Source organism: Heterocephalus glaber, unplaced genomic scaffold (assembly GCF_053883595.1).
Source record: "Heterocephalus glaber isolate CG9 unplaced genomic scaffold, H.glaber_assembly_v1.0 deba00000122, whole genome shotgun sequence".
NCBI classification, from domain to species: domain Eukaryota; kingdom Metazoa; phylum Chordata; class Mammalia; order Rodentia; family Bathyergidae; genus Heterocephalus; species Heterocephalus glaber.
Window position 1 is genome coordinate 67,817,450 of NW_028258138.1, and position 15,266 is coordinate 67,832,715.

General features: G+C 34.1%; 1 protein-coding gene and 1 pseudogene across 2 annotated transcripts in view; both read right to left on the bottom strand.

The window, feature by feature from the left end:
• Positions 1 to 15,266, bottom strand: part of Lsamp (limbic system associated membrane protein) — a 2,156,433-nt gene that overhangs the window by 2,002,765 nt on the left and 138,402 nt on the right. The window lies entirely within an intron of this gene.
• The window catches only part of LOC147830466 (ubiquitin carboxyl-terminal hydrolase CYLD pseudogene), a 156,780-nt pseudogene that overhangs the window by 63,650 nt on the left and 77,864 nt on the right, over positions 1 to 15,266 (bottom strand). Inside the window, exon 2 of the transcript XR_015450399.1 lies at positions 1 to 15,266. This exon is cut by the window's left edge and continues 63,650 nt beyond it; it is cut by the window's right edge and continues 31,331 nt beyond it. The product of XR_015450399.1 is annotated as a ubiquitin carboxyl-terminal hydrolase CYLD pseudogene (transcript).

Below are 15,266 nucleotides of genomic sequence, written 5' to 3' on the forward strand. Positions count from 1 at the left end.
TTTATTGTCTGATGATGAAATATTTTGTTTTTAATTTGATGCTCCCAAGTACTGGCCTACTAAATGTACACAGTTGTGCAAAAATGTAGGACTGTGAAGACAAGAAGAAACAGGGATGCAGCAAACATCACATATGAGTACTTTTACTGTACCCAAGAGATCTGGGTTAATATAGAAAAATAAAAGTGTATGTGGCCAGGATCTGTTTAACAATGCATGCTTCCTATTCTTCAAATTAAAGGGCAAAGTATTAAAACTCATCATAAAGCACATATACATATATTAAGCCTTTTCACTCACTGGAGGAAATGCTACCTAGTCACCAAATACAATTTGAGAAAAAGAGAAATTCTGAAGTTAAGTAGGGATGAAGTGGCTGCCCCTTTTCACCTTGGCTGTGAAAGCTTCTTGAAAAAGAGTTGGGGATTTTGAAACTATATTACCAGTTGAAAATTAGGAGAAAATTCTCCAAGGATCCGTGAAACCTATATTTCTTGCACTGTATCTTGCAACATCACTCTTAGCAGTTGCTTTAAGGAAATGTGCAATGGATGCACATTGGGCATTCTTGTTGTGAAGTGGCTGTGCAGGGAGAGCCAATGCTGTTCTCAATGTATCACAAACCGATTCAAATCCATTCTAAGGCAAAACCATACTTGAGAGTGAAGCAAGTGAAGACTGAATGGAAACGCTATGTCTGTCTAGTCACTGGCTCTGTTAAAAATTTTTAATGATTTTTCTTTACTTTCTACTTAACATGATTAAACTTAGATTCTACCATTGACTGAAAGATTTAAAAATGCAATTCTTCACTGAGAGTTCAAAAATTAAGGGAAAGGAAAAAAATGAGAAAAGGAAAAAACAGAAACAAAGTCTTTGCAAACAGGGAGGGGTGGAGGGGTTGAAGGGAGGGCAGGGGAATGGGGAAAAAATAAGAACCAAGATATGTTATGTAAAGGTACAAATTCCCAGTGATGAATGTCATCATTTCGTATATCTAAAATGTACCAATAAATTTAATGAATAAAAAATTATTTAATATATGTTCTATCAAGCTCTCAACCTGGGTCTATGGTTGCAAAGAGCTATGTATGTAGTAAGGAAAGATCTTATGAAGAATTTTGTATTCAAAATATCGGACAAGCACCTACATCAGGATTTCAAGAATAAAACTTGGCGCTAAAGAATAATATAAAGGAATCAAAAGTTCTGATTTTCATTTACATGATTTTGTCCTATTAAAATCCTTTAAATGTTTACAGTTGAGAAAACTGAGGCTCAGAAAATTTAATACACAATCCTCTTGAGTTCTAATAGTCATGAAGTGGTTTAGCTGATATTTAGACTTTATGTCCTCAGCCATAAATATGTCAGCAATGGAAATCCAAGTTACAAGCCCTCAAGGAAATTAAATTTAATTTCTTGCAAAAGAAAAACAAACAACAAACAAATAAAAAACAGGAAAGAGAAACCACACAGAAAGATCTACTGTTAAGTGGAACTGCTTGAACATTAAAATGAGCCAAGTGACTCTGTTCTAGCTTTTTTGGGGAATCATTCAACAGGCAAGTAGCGCTTGATTGGGCTTCCAATGAAAAAAGTAGGCTTGAACTCTTAAAGAAAAGTAAAATTGGAAGAAAATCGTTGTGGTCAAAGACTGGAATACGATCAAGAAAACAGATGCAAGCCAACCCTTGTTTTATATTGAACCAGTCTCCTTACCTAGAGGACAAAAAAGAGAAAAAACATAATTCATTACTCCCATACTTCTAAGGTGCTGCTAAATTTCTGAACTCTCTGACAAACAGAAACTGGCAAACATCTTCTCTATATAGCACAGATTTCTTCTTCTTTTTTTTAAAGCACTAGATAGTCATTAATTAAAAGTCAGGTTTTTAATTAATTTTATCAAATTTTTCTAATGGCAAAAAGTTAATTTTAGAAAATTTAGGAAAAACAAATATTTGGTAAATTGGATTTCCTGTTTCTTTTCTTTTAAAATATTTTTTCCTTAGGAGTAAGAAAATAATTAGTGGTTACATAAATTAAATCATAGAAATAATGAGATGCTGATAAGTATTTCATTAAAATTTTAAATTTAATTTTCAAGTTAACAAAATGTAATAGTTTATAAAACTGACAAATAGTAGAAAGATAATGCTTAGCTTTAGAATGAGCTTAGTTAACTTCATAATTTTGATGTGAATATAAAATGAAATAAATTTTTTTCTTTTAAGAAGTTTGTTAGTAATATTCATTTGAAGAGCCATGAAAATATTCATATTAGAAATAGTATTTTCACAGCTAAGAGTCTGCCTTAAGGGTAAAATCAAAGACACAGAAGCTGGAGGTATAGGTCAGAGGTAGAGTGATTAACTCGGTTGCTCAGGACTTGGATTCAAACCACAACACTCCAAAAAAAATCAAAAGTACAAAAAAATTGTGAATATTTAAATATATTTATAACCATAATAATATAGAAAAAATTAGGGGTAAAACTTTCAGATGACAGAATTGCTTTCATTAATTACATATGTCAGAATATCAGTGAAGAACTCAAATTTTGGGCCCTGTGGATTTAGCTCAGTGGCGCTGTGCCTGCATGGCCAATGCAAGGTCCTGAGTTTGATTCCCTGTACTGAAAAACAAAAAACAAAACAAAACAAAAAAGAACTCAAAATTTTAAACATAATGATATGGAAAAATGACTAGCATATCAATAAAAAGATATACAACTTGTTGCATAATATGGTAAAAATTTTATGACTATATGTGCATAAATGGAAAAAAAGACTTTCAGTTGTTACCTTTTTTTGAGATGATGGGAACAATCTCTAATAGTTATTTATAGCTCTCGGCGTTTACTAAGTATTAAAAGATTTTTAAGTAATTTGGTTCAGATTTGCAGATCAGACTTGGAATAAAATTTCAGAAAAACAAAAGCACTGAAGCAAAGGTGATCAGCTATGGATATAAATGCTGAGAATGTGGAGAAAGGAGAGTGTATGTGCTGGGAAAGGCATTAGAAATATGACCGGACAGATAAACCATGAGACTATTTCAGAAAGCCTTGGAAATTAGTATAAGCCACTGATATTCTTCAATCAGGTAATGATTTGATGAATGCAAAGTTCTCCTCGGATTAATAGATGGCAGTGTAGCAGATGGACAGGGTGCAGTGAAGGAATGGAAGTATAGAAAAGAGTTATTAATTCAGATCTACTGAGTGCTTCTGAAAATGAAATGTCAATAAGAAACATTCTGAGTACTCCTCTTGACAAAAAACATCATCAGAGAATCTGCAGAAATTCCCAAAGGAAAACTCTGGAGAAATTTAATCAAAATCCAGTCAAAATGGTACAACCATGAAAAGGTGTAATCCACAAGAGCAATTGAGGGGGCTTTTCCTCTCATTGCCACTTTGGTTTAATATCCAAGGATCACTGTTCTGCATTCTGTCACGCTGTTGGGCTTGTTTCTGTGATCCTGTTTATTCCCTTACATTACTGACTGATATGCTTTTCACTTTTCTCTACTTTGGCTGAAAAATTCTCAGTTTTTGACCTGTCCAGATTTAGAATGTCTACATGACATCACCTAAATTTCAGACAAACCTGTTTAGAAGTCAAGAGCACCCTAATTATTTAACTCTCAGCACAGTAGTGTGTGTGTGTGTGTATGTGTGTGTGTGTAAGTCTGGCATCCAGTTTCTCACACATGCTAGTCAAATACTCTACCCCTCCACAACACCTCCATCCTCTTAGATCAGTTTATCAGTAAAATGGGAAAAATTCTATTCAATTTCAACAGGTAGTCATGAAGATTAAACTAAATCAGATTTTGAGATATGTCTGATATATAACAGAGGCATACAAATTAGTCATGTTAGCAGCCATTTTAACTTCCGGTGCCAGAAGCATGAGAGTTTGTGACAAAGGTGAGGGGCAAAGTAGGGAAAGCTAATGTAATGAGGGACAAATGTTGTTACTTCTGCTAGTCATGTGGATTTTTGCTTGCTTTGTTTTAATGGTTATTATGCCATATCATAAGCCCTGGGGATGTAGCTCAAATATTTAGTTGCAAAATAGCATTGTAACTATAAACTTGATTCTTGTAACCTAGCTCAATGGTTAAAATAAGTTATTTGTAAAGAATTGTGAGTGTATATCATGTATATATAATTCTATCAATTCTTAGAAATAGGGTTAATGACCCCCCAGGTAGGGACTTTGCTTGTTTCCTTTTATTTGCTGTTTACATGTTTGTGTGTTTTGTTTTCACTAGGAATGAGTAAACATGAATCCATCTACCTCACCTAGCCCCCTCCTCATTATGGCTACTAACTACTCCTGGTGCTTGCTAGATGAAACAAACAAACAAAAAAATATGTGGTTGTAGAAGTGAATCAAATGATACATGAGGAAATAAAATGTCCTCTTTGGTCTCAGTAGCACCACATGTTAATTTGGTTCAACTGGCCAGTGGGAGACCAAAGGAGGGAAAATGTTCCAAATGTTCCAGAACCACAGAGTTTGAACACCATAAAAAACTGAAAGGTTGCTTCAGGATCGCACAGTATATTTTATCATATTTATTTTTCATGAGTTTTCCTCTTGCCTGGCTTTGTAAAATATTCATCCCAATAAATTGTTTATCATGGCAGAAAAAAAATCAGGAAATTGATCTGAGCTCACCTTCAAACTTTGTGATGGCCCTGAAGTCTAACCAGATTCCTGGGAGGACTGGGAGATGGCAGACATTTATGGGCACCAATGGGAAAAACACCCTGGGAAAATATTGAGGAGAGAAATCTGTCTTTCATTTCATTTGACAATGCACATTTTGAATGTGCCTTCTTCGAAGGAAGGCCATTTGCTTGAATTTATTTTTAGTTAATGAAGGTAACCTTTTAAACTCCATTAGCAGCTTTTTTCTCAGACTAAATGTAGAGATGCCTTTGGGATTTGAGAGATACACACAACTTCTCTCTAGGAAATGTGCTTGAAGAGTGACCCAGTGCTCTAATTCCACAAAAGTAGGACTCATAATACTCCACGAAGCCAAACCTGAACTCCTGAAGAGCAAAAGTCTTAGATTTACAAAGCTGATCTTTGATAAAGAAAAATTGAGCAGTATGCCAGGATTCCTAACTTTCTCTTTCACCGGGAAGCTCCATCAGGAGAGGGCACTGTGCTTTCAGCAAGAAAAGAGAAACTGATACTGAGAACTGCTAAAGAAATTCTCTTTTACTGAGGTGTCTAGAGCTGTCATTCAGAGGGATAAGCAGGTTTTGAGAACTTGAGATGGGAGAAAGCCAAACGCCGAGCAAGGTGTGTATAACTGGGTATGGCATAGTATAGTAGGAATGACGATGGGTTTAAAAGTACAGTACAGGTTTTAATTACAGCTTTGCTACTTACTGTATAAGTTAATATTTGATATTCACTTTTTACTTTTGCTTAAATGCTATGTACACATTTCTGAGTAGTTAGGAGAGAGGGAGATTTGAGAGAATTATAATGGCGTCATTGTTTTTTAATCAACCTTGATGTTCTAAGTAACTTTCAAAACCTTCGTTAATCTCCAAATTCTTGAATATTTATATGATTTTCTCCACAAAAGGTAAAATGGCCCTTTCAGACCTGCAGTAAACATTTTAGAGTTCATGGAAACAAATAGGAAGCCATGAACTCATGTTGATCTGCGGTTACCAGGTGGTGAGCCAGTGACTACTTCCAATTACCTGGTTCCCAGGATGTGATTCAAACCCTGCACTGGACAAAATCATAAATCATCCTTTGAAATGAGTATTTGGATTATTTACACCCCTTGTAAAAGTTTTATCTTTCTCTTCAGAATGTACTCCTGGATTACATCTGTTGGGATTTAAGAAACACAGACTTAATGCCCTTTAGGAAAAATAATTTCACTGAAAGAACAAATGAGTTCTTATGGAAGAGTAAACTAATTCCTTTTCATTTCTCAACTGATATTTGGGATTTTCTATGTGTGATTCCAAAGAGTTCATTTAAATTATATCAGCAAATATGGTGATCCTAATAGTAGATGTGTCACACCCGTAAGGCAATCATGATGTCAGCATTAATGTGTTCCTGCAGTACCTACCATGGGTGTGGAATCATACTGAACAAATTAGAGTCTTGGCAAAATCATCTGATTGATTCCTTTACTTGAGGGCCAAAATAAGAAAAATGAATAACTTATACTTCCCAGAGTGTTAATCATTAAAAATAAAACTTGGCATTTTAGTCATTTTGTGTTTAGCAAACAATGAAAAAAATTTACCTATAATTACCTGAAACTGTAGTCCAGTTTCTTTCTAGTTTCACTAAGTATTTTTGTGTTGATATTAGAAATTAAAATACATTAAACAAATAACATAGAAAATCTATCCTTCTCTATGCATCTAGATCTCAGCTCAATAGCTAGTAATGTGTGATTTCCCTTATCTGTCTGAAATCAATTCTCCCAAATATGGGCAGTGAAATGATTCAATCATTCTTTTCTTCCTTCATAGTCAAATATTGAAAACAAATAGGATATTTCTAATTATTTGCATGGCCTAATAATTTGCATGGTTCTTGAGTAGCCAAATATTTCCTTGACAAATTATCCAAACTCCATTGCCATTTTTCTTAAATCTAAATGTTGTAGCTCAGCTTTTGATGAGCACAGAGGTCTCTCCTCCTTCCCAGGGATATTTAAACACAGTAACTGTGTTTACTAAGTGGCAACAGGAAGCATCATCTCCCAGTATCTTTAGGGTTTGCAGTGATAATACTATTGTCCTAGTGCACTGCTACAAGAGAGTTTGATGGCTTGGAGACCTGGACAGTCCACTGACGTAACAGCCTTGAGTCAATTACACTCAGCTAGCAAGAGCTTTTGGAAAAGTGAGGGGAAATTCATTCTGCCATAGCACCAGCATGGTCTTTGTGAACCTGTGTTATCAAGGGCAGATATGAATGTTCTTTGGCACAGAAATAGCTAAATGTTGGCAGTGCAATTGGACACTTTAAAAGTAAATGCTCCCTCTTATTATTCTCCATGCTTTTCTACCATGCTCCTTTAGTTCTGTGCCCCCACATATAACCCTTTTTTATTTTCCAGTAATATCACTTTTCTCTCTCTTATTCCCCTGGATTATCTCCCTCCAGATCCTTCAGCTCCAATTGCCCTGATATCTTTTCCCTTTCACTTCTCCTTTTATGCCTCATTCTCTTCCTATTTATATTTTAAAGTCATCTACTGAAGTTTCACTGACTCATGCCTATTGTAAAGCTCATGTACCCGTCTTCATAATTTCAAAGACTTTATTTATCATGATGAGTGTGATAAGTATAATAAATACTGTGATGGCATGGGATGTCTTCATTTTACAGACAAAGACAGTGGTTCAGACAAAGTGATTCTTCCCACATTTCTTCAGTGTGTAATGCTCTGATCTGGGACTAGAACCCATTTATGCTTTTATGTTTTCACAGCTGCCCACTTCTCTCCATCTCTGAAAGCTAAGTGCATCATCTCTTAAATACAAGCAAATGGACACATTGTAAGGTAATCAGACTATGTGCCTTTAAGACAGTCTGTCCTGTTAATACAGGAGCAGCAGAAAGCTATTGACTAACCCTCTGAGCTTTGGAATCCATGGGCTGTACTGCAAAATACATCTTAATTAACCACAGAATCAAGAGATCAATGTGAGCCTTTCCAAGCCCAGCACTGTACCAAGCACAGAACACGTGGGAGAGCAGGTAGATCCATAGAGCTCACACAAAATTACAGAGTATGTGCCAACACACTCATAAAACCTGGGGTCACACATCTGACAAGCTGAGCCAGTCACACTTTGAAGAGTACGATGGTCTTCACACTGACTTTAAAAAGTGACTCATTAAAACATTTCAATATGTGCATGAAATAAATTGGAAATAAATTTCTAAGATTTGAAAATAAACAGATATCAAGTCAAAAACTGCCTGTTTGATATTTATAACAATCCCATCCTAGAGTTACCCTTTTTTTTTTTAAGGCCTAGCTCACCTCTAAAGTATACGACATTTACCAGTGATATACACATTAAATACATTTAATGATCTATATTTTCATGCACAAAAACTATATTCACAACTGGTGATTCTTTTCAATATTTCTGATGTATTTTGCAAGTGTAGGTTTGAGTGGTGAGTCTTCAAAACAAGTCCCTGAAAGCTTTACATATATTTCCTTATTTAATACAACTACTTTTGTAACTATATACAGTACTTGTTAATTTTCTAATTTTTCTGTGATTGAAAAATTGAGAAGGAAATTCAACATCAAAGGCAAAATATAAGTTCAGAACAAACCAAAATTGTGTGCTATTTTCAATTTGACATGGAGCTGATATTGGGCTGACTCATCTCTTAGGAAATCATGATCCTTTATGAAAGTAGATTCACCTCCTAGAATAATCAAAACTGCATCTGTATCAACTGATGCATTTTATAAGAGGGTCTTAATTCAGAAACCTTTATTTCTATTAGAATAAATACTATAAATGTAATCAAATACGATGCTGGCCATAAGCAGGTAGGAAAGCATTGACATGAGATACTAAAGCCTATATAGTTTTTATACTTCAACTGGCTATTCTAAAACTTTTTGGTGGGTTGAAAGACAACTCCAGGAAGATATTTTCCAGAGCATGAAATTGATGTACATAGTTATGCTTCATTTCAGAATGCTCAAACTCCTGGAACTAGCAGGAAGTTCTCTATAAAGAAAAATAATTTTTAAAATAGTCATTCTCACAGACTTCAAAAAAATGAGAAAGCACAGGATAATAGTCATAATGATTTGTGGTTGGGTATGCAGACAAAGCACTGCAAAAAGCAGGGGCAGATAAAGAGATGTATAGAAGTGTTTGTTTATTGGTTATCTACACAATCTTGTATCACATGGTGTGTGTTTAGTTGTTGACTTATTGATTACTAACTGCATTTACTTTCAGCACTTAAATGAAACTCCTTGACCTATAAAATCAGGTTACAAATCTGCAAAGACACTTCATTTATTGTATTTCAAACTTGTTTCTAAAAATGCTTGCAGTTAAACTATATTGTTTATTAAAAAACAAAAATGAATATTTGAAAATACACTGTTTTAATACAGACAAAATACAGTCCTCATAATAATAGCTACATTTTACTGAATGTTTACCATGTAGCATCTGTTTTTCTAAAGGTTTTATAAGTACTAATTTAATCTTCATAAAACCATGTTAGTTGTTATTATTACCTCAAATTTATACATAAAGAGACAGCCACATAGAGGTTAATTTCCATTCAATTTCATAGCTTCAAGTACTTATGTCGAACTACATTTAAACTCAAGCAACACATTTCCATAGCTTGCTTGAACCACCAAATAATATGGCTTCTCTTTTACCTAGTTTTTGGAACTCCATATTTATAGTTCAAAAGCAATCATTGATGCTATCATTTCTATTGAACATCTTGACCTATTATCTTAGTGAAGGCCTGGAACACTTCCTTGTCTTGTTTGGTCACCCATTGGCACAAGGCTATTCTAAACTACCTATACATTGTCATAGGTCTAAACCACATGTCACAAGAACTCTTGTACTTTTCAAAGCAAACTATACTCTACCACATAAACAATCTCAAATATCCACTAGTAACACACATAACCTATTTCATACCTCTGGAGAAATGTACAGAAGATAAGATTTTAAGATAAGAAGATAAGATTTTATCCAACTTTATAGTAAGCCCTCCCACTATGGCACTCACTGAAAAAACCTTTTGTCTCCTGAGCCTGCGACCTTTTAGTTACTCTTTCTTTTTTTTTAAATTAAGTTTATTTATTGGTACATTTTAGGTATACAATATAGTTACATTCATCATTGGGATCTTGTACCTTTACATGATGTATCTTGTTTCTTATTTTTTCCCCATTCCCTGGACCTCCCTTCACCCCCGCCACCTTTCTCTGTTTATAAATAACTTGTTTCCATTTTTTTTCCTTTTCTCATATTTTTTTGGTTACCCTTTCAATTTCCTAAATATTTAGTCTTCCTTCCCTTATACCCCCAGGTTTCTTTCATTCCATAGATCATCCTCTCTCTCATATTTCTCTTTCTGCCATGCCCTCTCTTTCTTCTTTCTTAGCCAAGTTACTGAATGTATAATTACTATATATGGCCTGCATTTCTTTACTTTCTCTTTGTATTCTGTATCATTAGATTTTAACTCTTCTAATTCATAATGAAGGTCATTGATTATTTCATAACCATCACACCTGAAGTATTCTTCCTAGTCTTTTTTTGTACTATGAGCAATTTAACACTTATGGTTTCAGGGCTGCCATTTCTATCTGGGTACTTATTCACTCCATAATCCTCACCTTCTCAGACTTTTTAGTACAGTGTTTCCCTCTAATGAAATTTGGTAGATATCCTCAGATGTTATTTTTTACTTTTATATGTCATCCCTGTAAATATTGCTATTTTTCAAGATGGATCTCTCCCGAGGTTTTAGATGAATATATCCAATTGGTTACCACTTATAGAACTTCCTAATTTCTGACCCTCAAACTAAATATCCCTGATGGTTGCCAGCATCCAAGGTTGGCTTAATAATGCATACATACCTCCTAGTATTCCTGCCCTTTTCAGGCCCTCCACCACATTAAACTGTGCTGAAATATGTAATTTTTACATCAGCAGTATTTCACAACTGACATGTATGACTATGAAGTGACACCATAAAAGATACTGTGGCCTCTTCCTCAATTCTCTTGTTGCACGTGTTCTGAAAAAACATCAAGTACCACATCACAGAGATGTCAAACCAACCCATAGAGAAACTAATGTGTCCAGAAACGAGCCTCCTACTAATAACCATTAATTGAGCCATTTTGGAAAAGATCTTCCACCCTCAGTTAAGCCTCCAGGTTGCTGCAACTCTGTTCAACATCTTCATTACAAGCTCTCGAAGACCCTGAGCAAAAATCACTCATTTAAAGCATTCCCAAATTCCTAACCCAATGAAAACAATGAGAAAATAAGTGTTCATTATTTTAACTGCTAATCTCGGTGATAATATATTCCACAAACTGAGCTTTTCTCAAAAATTGTTTTTCCTTTATTTATTCCCTTTCTCAATCTTACCATCTTAATTTGTCCTTCACCCTCTTTAAGTGGGATCTTTAAATAGACCCAGTAGATCATATTTTTTAAAGTCAGACCCTTTAATACAACTCACCATCCCTCATCTCTTGCCACAGTCAACTTACATCTGATTTTCCTAGTCTTATACTATTATGTGCCTTCAAAACCATTTTTGCTAGAATGACTTGCTTCTCCTTTTTACTCTTCTCACAGTTAGAAAATCTTGATTTTGGCAACTAAAATTAAAAATTACTTCTCTGAACGACATTTCCATATACAATCAACAGTTTCTTCCTTAAAACCATACTATAGTCTCTGTACAATACCGTCAGGACACCTAAAAATATTTTGACATCTATTTGTTAACTTATAGGTATGTTTTCAACTACATTAAAAATTGTGGAATATGTAGATTTTGTGTTTCTTATCTCTGTATCTCCAGAATATGGGAAAGAAATTGAAATATATCAGCTCCTCAAAAATTGCTTGAGCAAATAAGTGAATTCTGACCAATTTATATAATTTCCAATTTGATTGTGAGCATTTCAACAGATATAAAAGAATACATATAGTAAATATAAAACAATTTATACTCATCATCTTAACATAAGAAAGCTTTCAGTCAGATAATCTGGATATGAATAAATATGTAATCCACATATGAATAAATACATAGGGTAAATAAGCATAGTTTCATCCAGTCTACTATTACTGTGAAAAGATATTCATAAATGTTATTCCCTGTATGTTCATACAATGAGATAACCTGGTAAAAATAAAATATGCAAAATAGTTTGATTTTGTTACACTGTGTGCATTGTTCAAAGTTAAGACAGAGTAGCAAAATAGAGAAAAAAAAACAGGATAGCTTTGAGTCTTTTCAGGCACTTATACTTTTAATATGATCCCATATGTTTATGTTTGATAAATTCATTTTTTTCAAAAAATAGATTATTGTCAGCTAAAGAAATTTGAAATCTTTGACTCGAGTAATACAATCCTGGTTTAACAATGCCTTTGGGACTTTCTGTGGGGACTTTTATAAATTAAATGTATATTTAATGAATGCTAGCATTGTCCTTTATGCAATTTTAAGAATATTGCTAATCAAAGTAATACAAAAACAATGGAAAAATTCTATTACTACTTTTGGAAATGGATTTTGATAATCCCTTTTAAACTTATATGTGAAAAGTAAAAACGCTATGATTGCTGTTACTAAGCATATTTTTTTCAGAAGAAATGGTAGAAATGGTACACTGCACATTTATTTCCTTTCAGAAAGTATCTGCAGTGTGCTATACTTGTCAACAAGAACAGGTGACTTGAAACACTCCATTGAAAATCTGACTATCTCTGATTTAAACATTTTTATAATTAATGAAAAATATGAAATTGAGAGAAGGGTTAAACTAATGTGTGAAGTTATTGATGAAGAAGGGGGAGTGATGTAAATCCACAAGGATTTGTCAAAGGTAAAAGCTACAAAAATGGAATTAGCTCACCAGGATAAAGGCAAAAAGTATATCTGATGGGTCAAAAAAGTTAGGTGTATGAGAAGGGAAATAGTATAAGTAAGTAACCTTGAATGATAATTTACTCATTTAATCTACAATAAGAGAAGCAAAAGATGTTATATTCATTTTTAAGTGAGAAAACTAAGTTATAGCTCCACAAATAACCAGGCATGAATCTAAGGAATTTAACAGCTTTAGACTGTTATTGTTGATTTTTGTTACACTAAGGATTAACACTGCAAGTTGATATATGTTTACTATTGCATCATGACATTGTATTGACTATGCAAAGAAAGCCATAATAAAATCCATGTCTTTGAGAGCATTCACCTTAGAATAAACAGAGTAAACTGCTATGCCTCAGAATTAAAACAACAACAAACTTCAACTCTGATATGAAAAGAGATTTCCATCAGGTTATAAATATATTTTACTATCTGCCTAGCCTTTTGACATATTCTTCAACACAGCAAAGCTAGAATGAATGTTCACAGGTAAAGCCAGAAGAATTCCACTCAGAGAAGAAGCTTAGGGCTCTTGTAAGTGTGGATAGGCAAGTGCAAGTTGAGCCATGCATCCTAGAGGTGGTCTCCAAAAAAGAAACGGAGAGCAAATACCAAGTAGGTGCCTGAGTTCAGGCTGTTTTATTCTCTGGCTCCATGTGAGTAGCTTTGCATTAAATGAGCTGTTGCTTGACTCAAGATTGGGAACTTCTTTACAATTGCAGAGTGAACAAAAGCTATGAGAGGGAAAAAGCAAGCCCAGTCTGTTTCATGTCTGTCAAACAGGATAGAATCTATCCAGCTTTTTTATATGTGAGGTCCATTTTTAAGTTCACTTATGATATCTGATTCTTTGACAACCGAGTGCCATGGAATATATAATTTTACTGTGTTTTATCACAAATATTTAAACATTCCCTGTTTTAATGCTTATACTATAGTTCTATGAGACTACCTCAAGATTTCCTCTAGAAAAGACTGAGTATGCCTGGGGCTACAAGTAATTTAAATAGGGGAAAACGCTGGGAACAGCTACTACACTCAACCCCAGGTACAAAAGATAATCTGGGTTATCCATTAAAGTAGAGTTTTCTTTTCCCTTTTCCCCTTACCCCACAGATCCCAAGAGGAGTCTGGGAGTTACTGCATGACATATTGGTGTGGAGCAACTTGTGAGAGGGTCAAGAGTGAAGAACTCCCAACAACCAGCATTTGGGGCCACCCTTAGTGCTGTACTTCTGCTGCTGCAATATTTATCATCAGTTTGTGAAGGACTTGGGATACCATTTTGGTAACTGATGCAAAGGCTAATACTGCCAAGGAAAGTTAAACACTTCCATGTATACATGGTTCTTGAGAAAAGATTTGGAAGAGGGCTAAGGGCTGGGTGCTTTTCCTGTGGCCCCCAGGAGGCTGTGTTATGGAGCTCCACTCAGATGGAAAGAATGAGAATGTAAGTGCTTTTTATGATGGGGGTCTGTACCTTGCAAGGGAGATGACAAAGCCTCTGTCTTCTGTAAGCATAGCTCATTAAAGTAGTATTGTCACACTGGCTACTCCACGGCACAATCAGACAGACTGAAAGTTATAAGGTCTGTCCTCTGAGGACTTACAGTCTTCTGGGGACACATCATGGAGAGTTTCTGCAGAGTGTGAACATTACTCTCTCAAAAAAATTCCATTGGTGGGAGTTCTCAAATTTAGGACAAATTCCATCTAAATTCCCTTCCAATACAAAGATTCCATGTTATTTTTTTCCTCAAACTTAAAAAGACATTTTATTGTTTTTCTTTACAAAATATTTCTACTTTAAGTATTATTTCAGGAAAAATGACCAAGACAACTGTTAATATTTCAGTAAGACTTCCTCTATATTTCTCTCACGATAAAAAGAGTAATAAATTGCTTCTTTAAGTTAGATCATTTTGTGTCTCCTAAATGTACCAATCAACTTAATTTAAAAAAATAGGCATTATAGTAAAAATAGTAAATATGACATCTATAATGATCTTGATAGTTTTATGAGATATATTAAATCATCACTCAATTTTACAAATCAGGAAATTGAGGTCCAGACAAACTAATTTACTCATAGTTACATAACTGATAGAAGAGGTATCTATTATTTTAAATCTTGATGATCTGATTTCAAAGCCCACATAGTCTGCTATATGGCCTCCAGATTTTTCAGTTATAAATAGCTTTGCATATAATTCTGTAACATTAATGGAATCTGTATGTTATATTTTGCAACTCTCATTCTTTAATACAATAATACACCATGAATATCACTCCAAATGAATAGATATGGATCTAAGTCAACATTTTAAATTTATGATAGTAAGACTGTAATTTTATGTATATTACATAAATGTTTTGTAGGCCTTCTGTTTATGAAATGTATTTCAATGTAATAAACACAGAGAATCTCTTTGATAGCCATGGAACTAGAAGAAATGATCTCAGTAGCTCTCAGGTAGCTTATAGTCTACAGATTTCAATATTCCAACTTTATTGAATATACGTATTTCCAAATCTTTTTATCAATAAAAT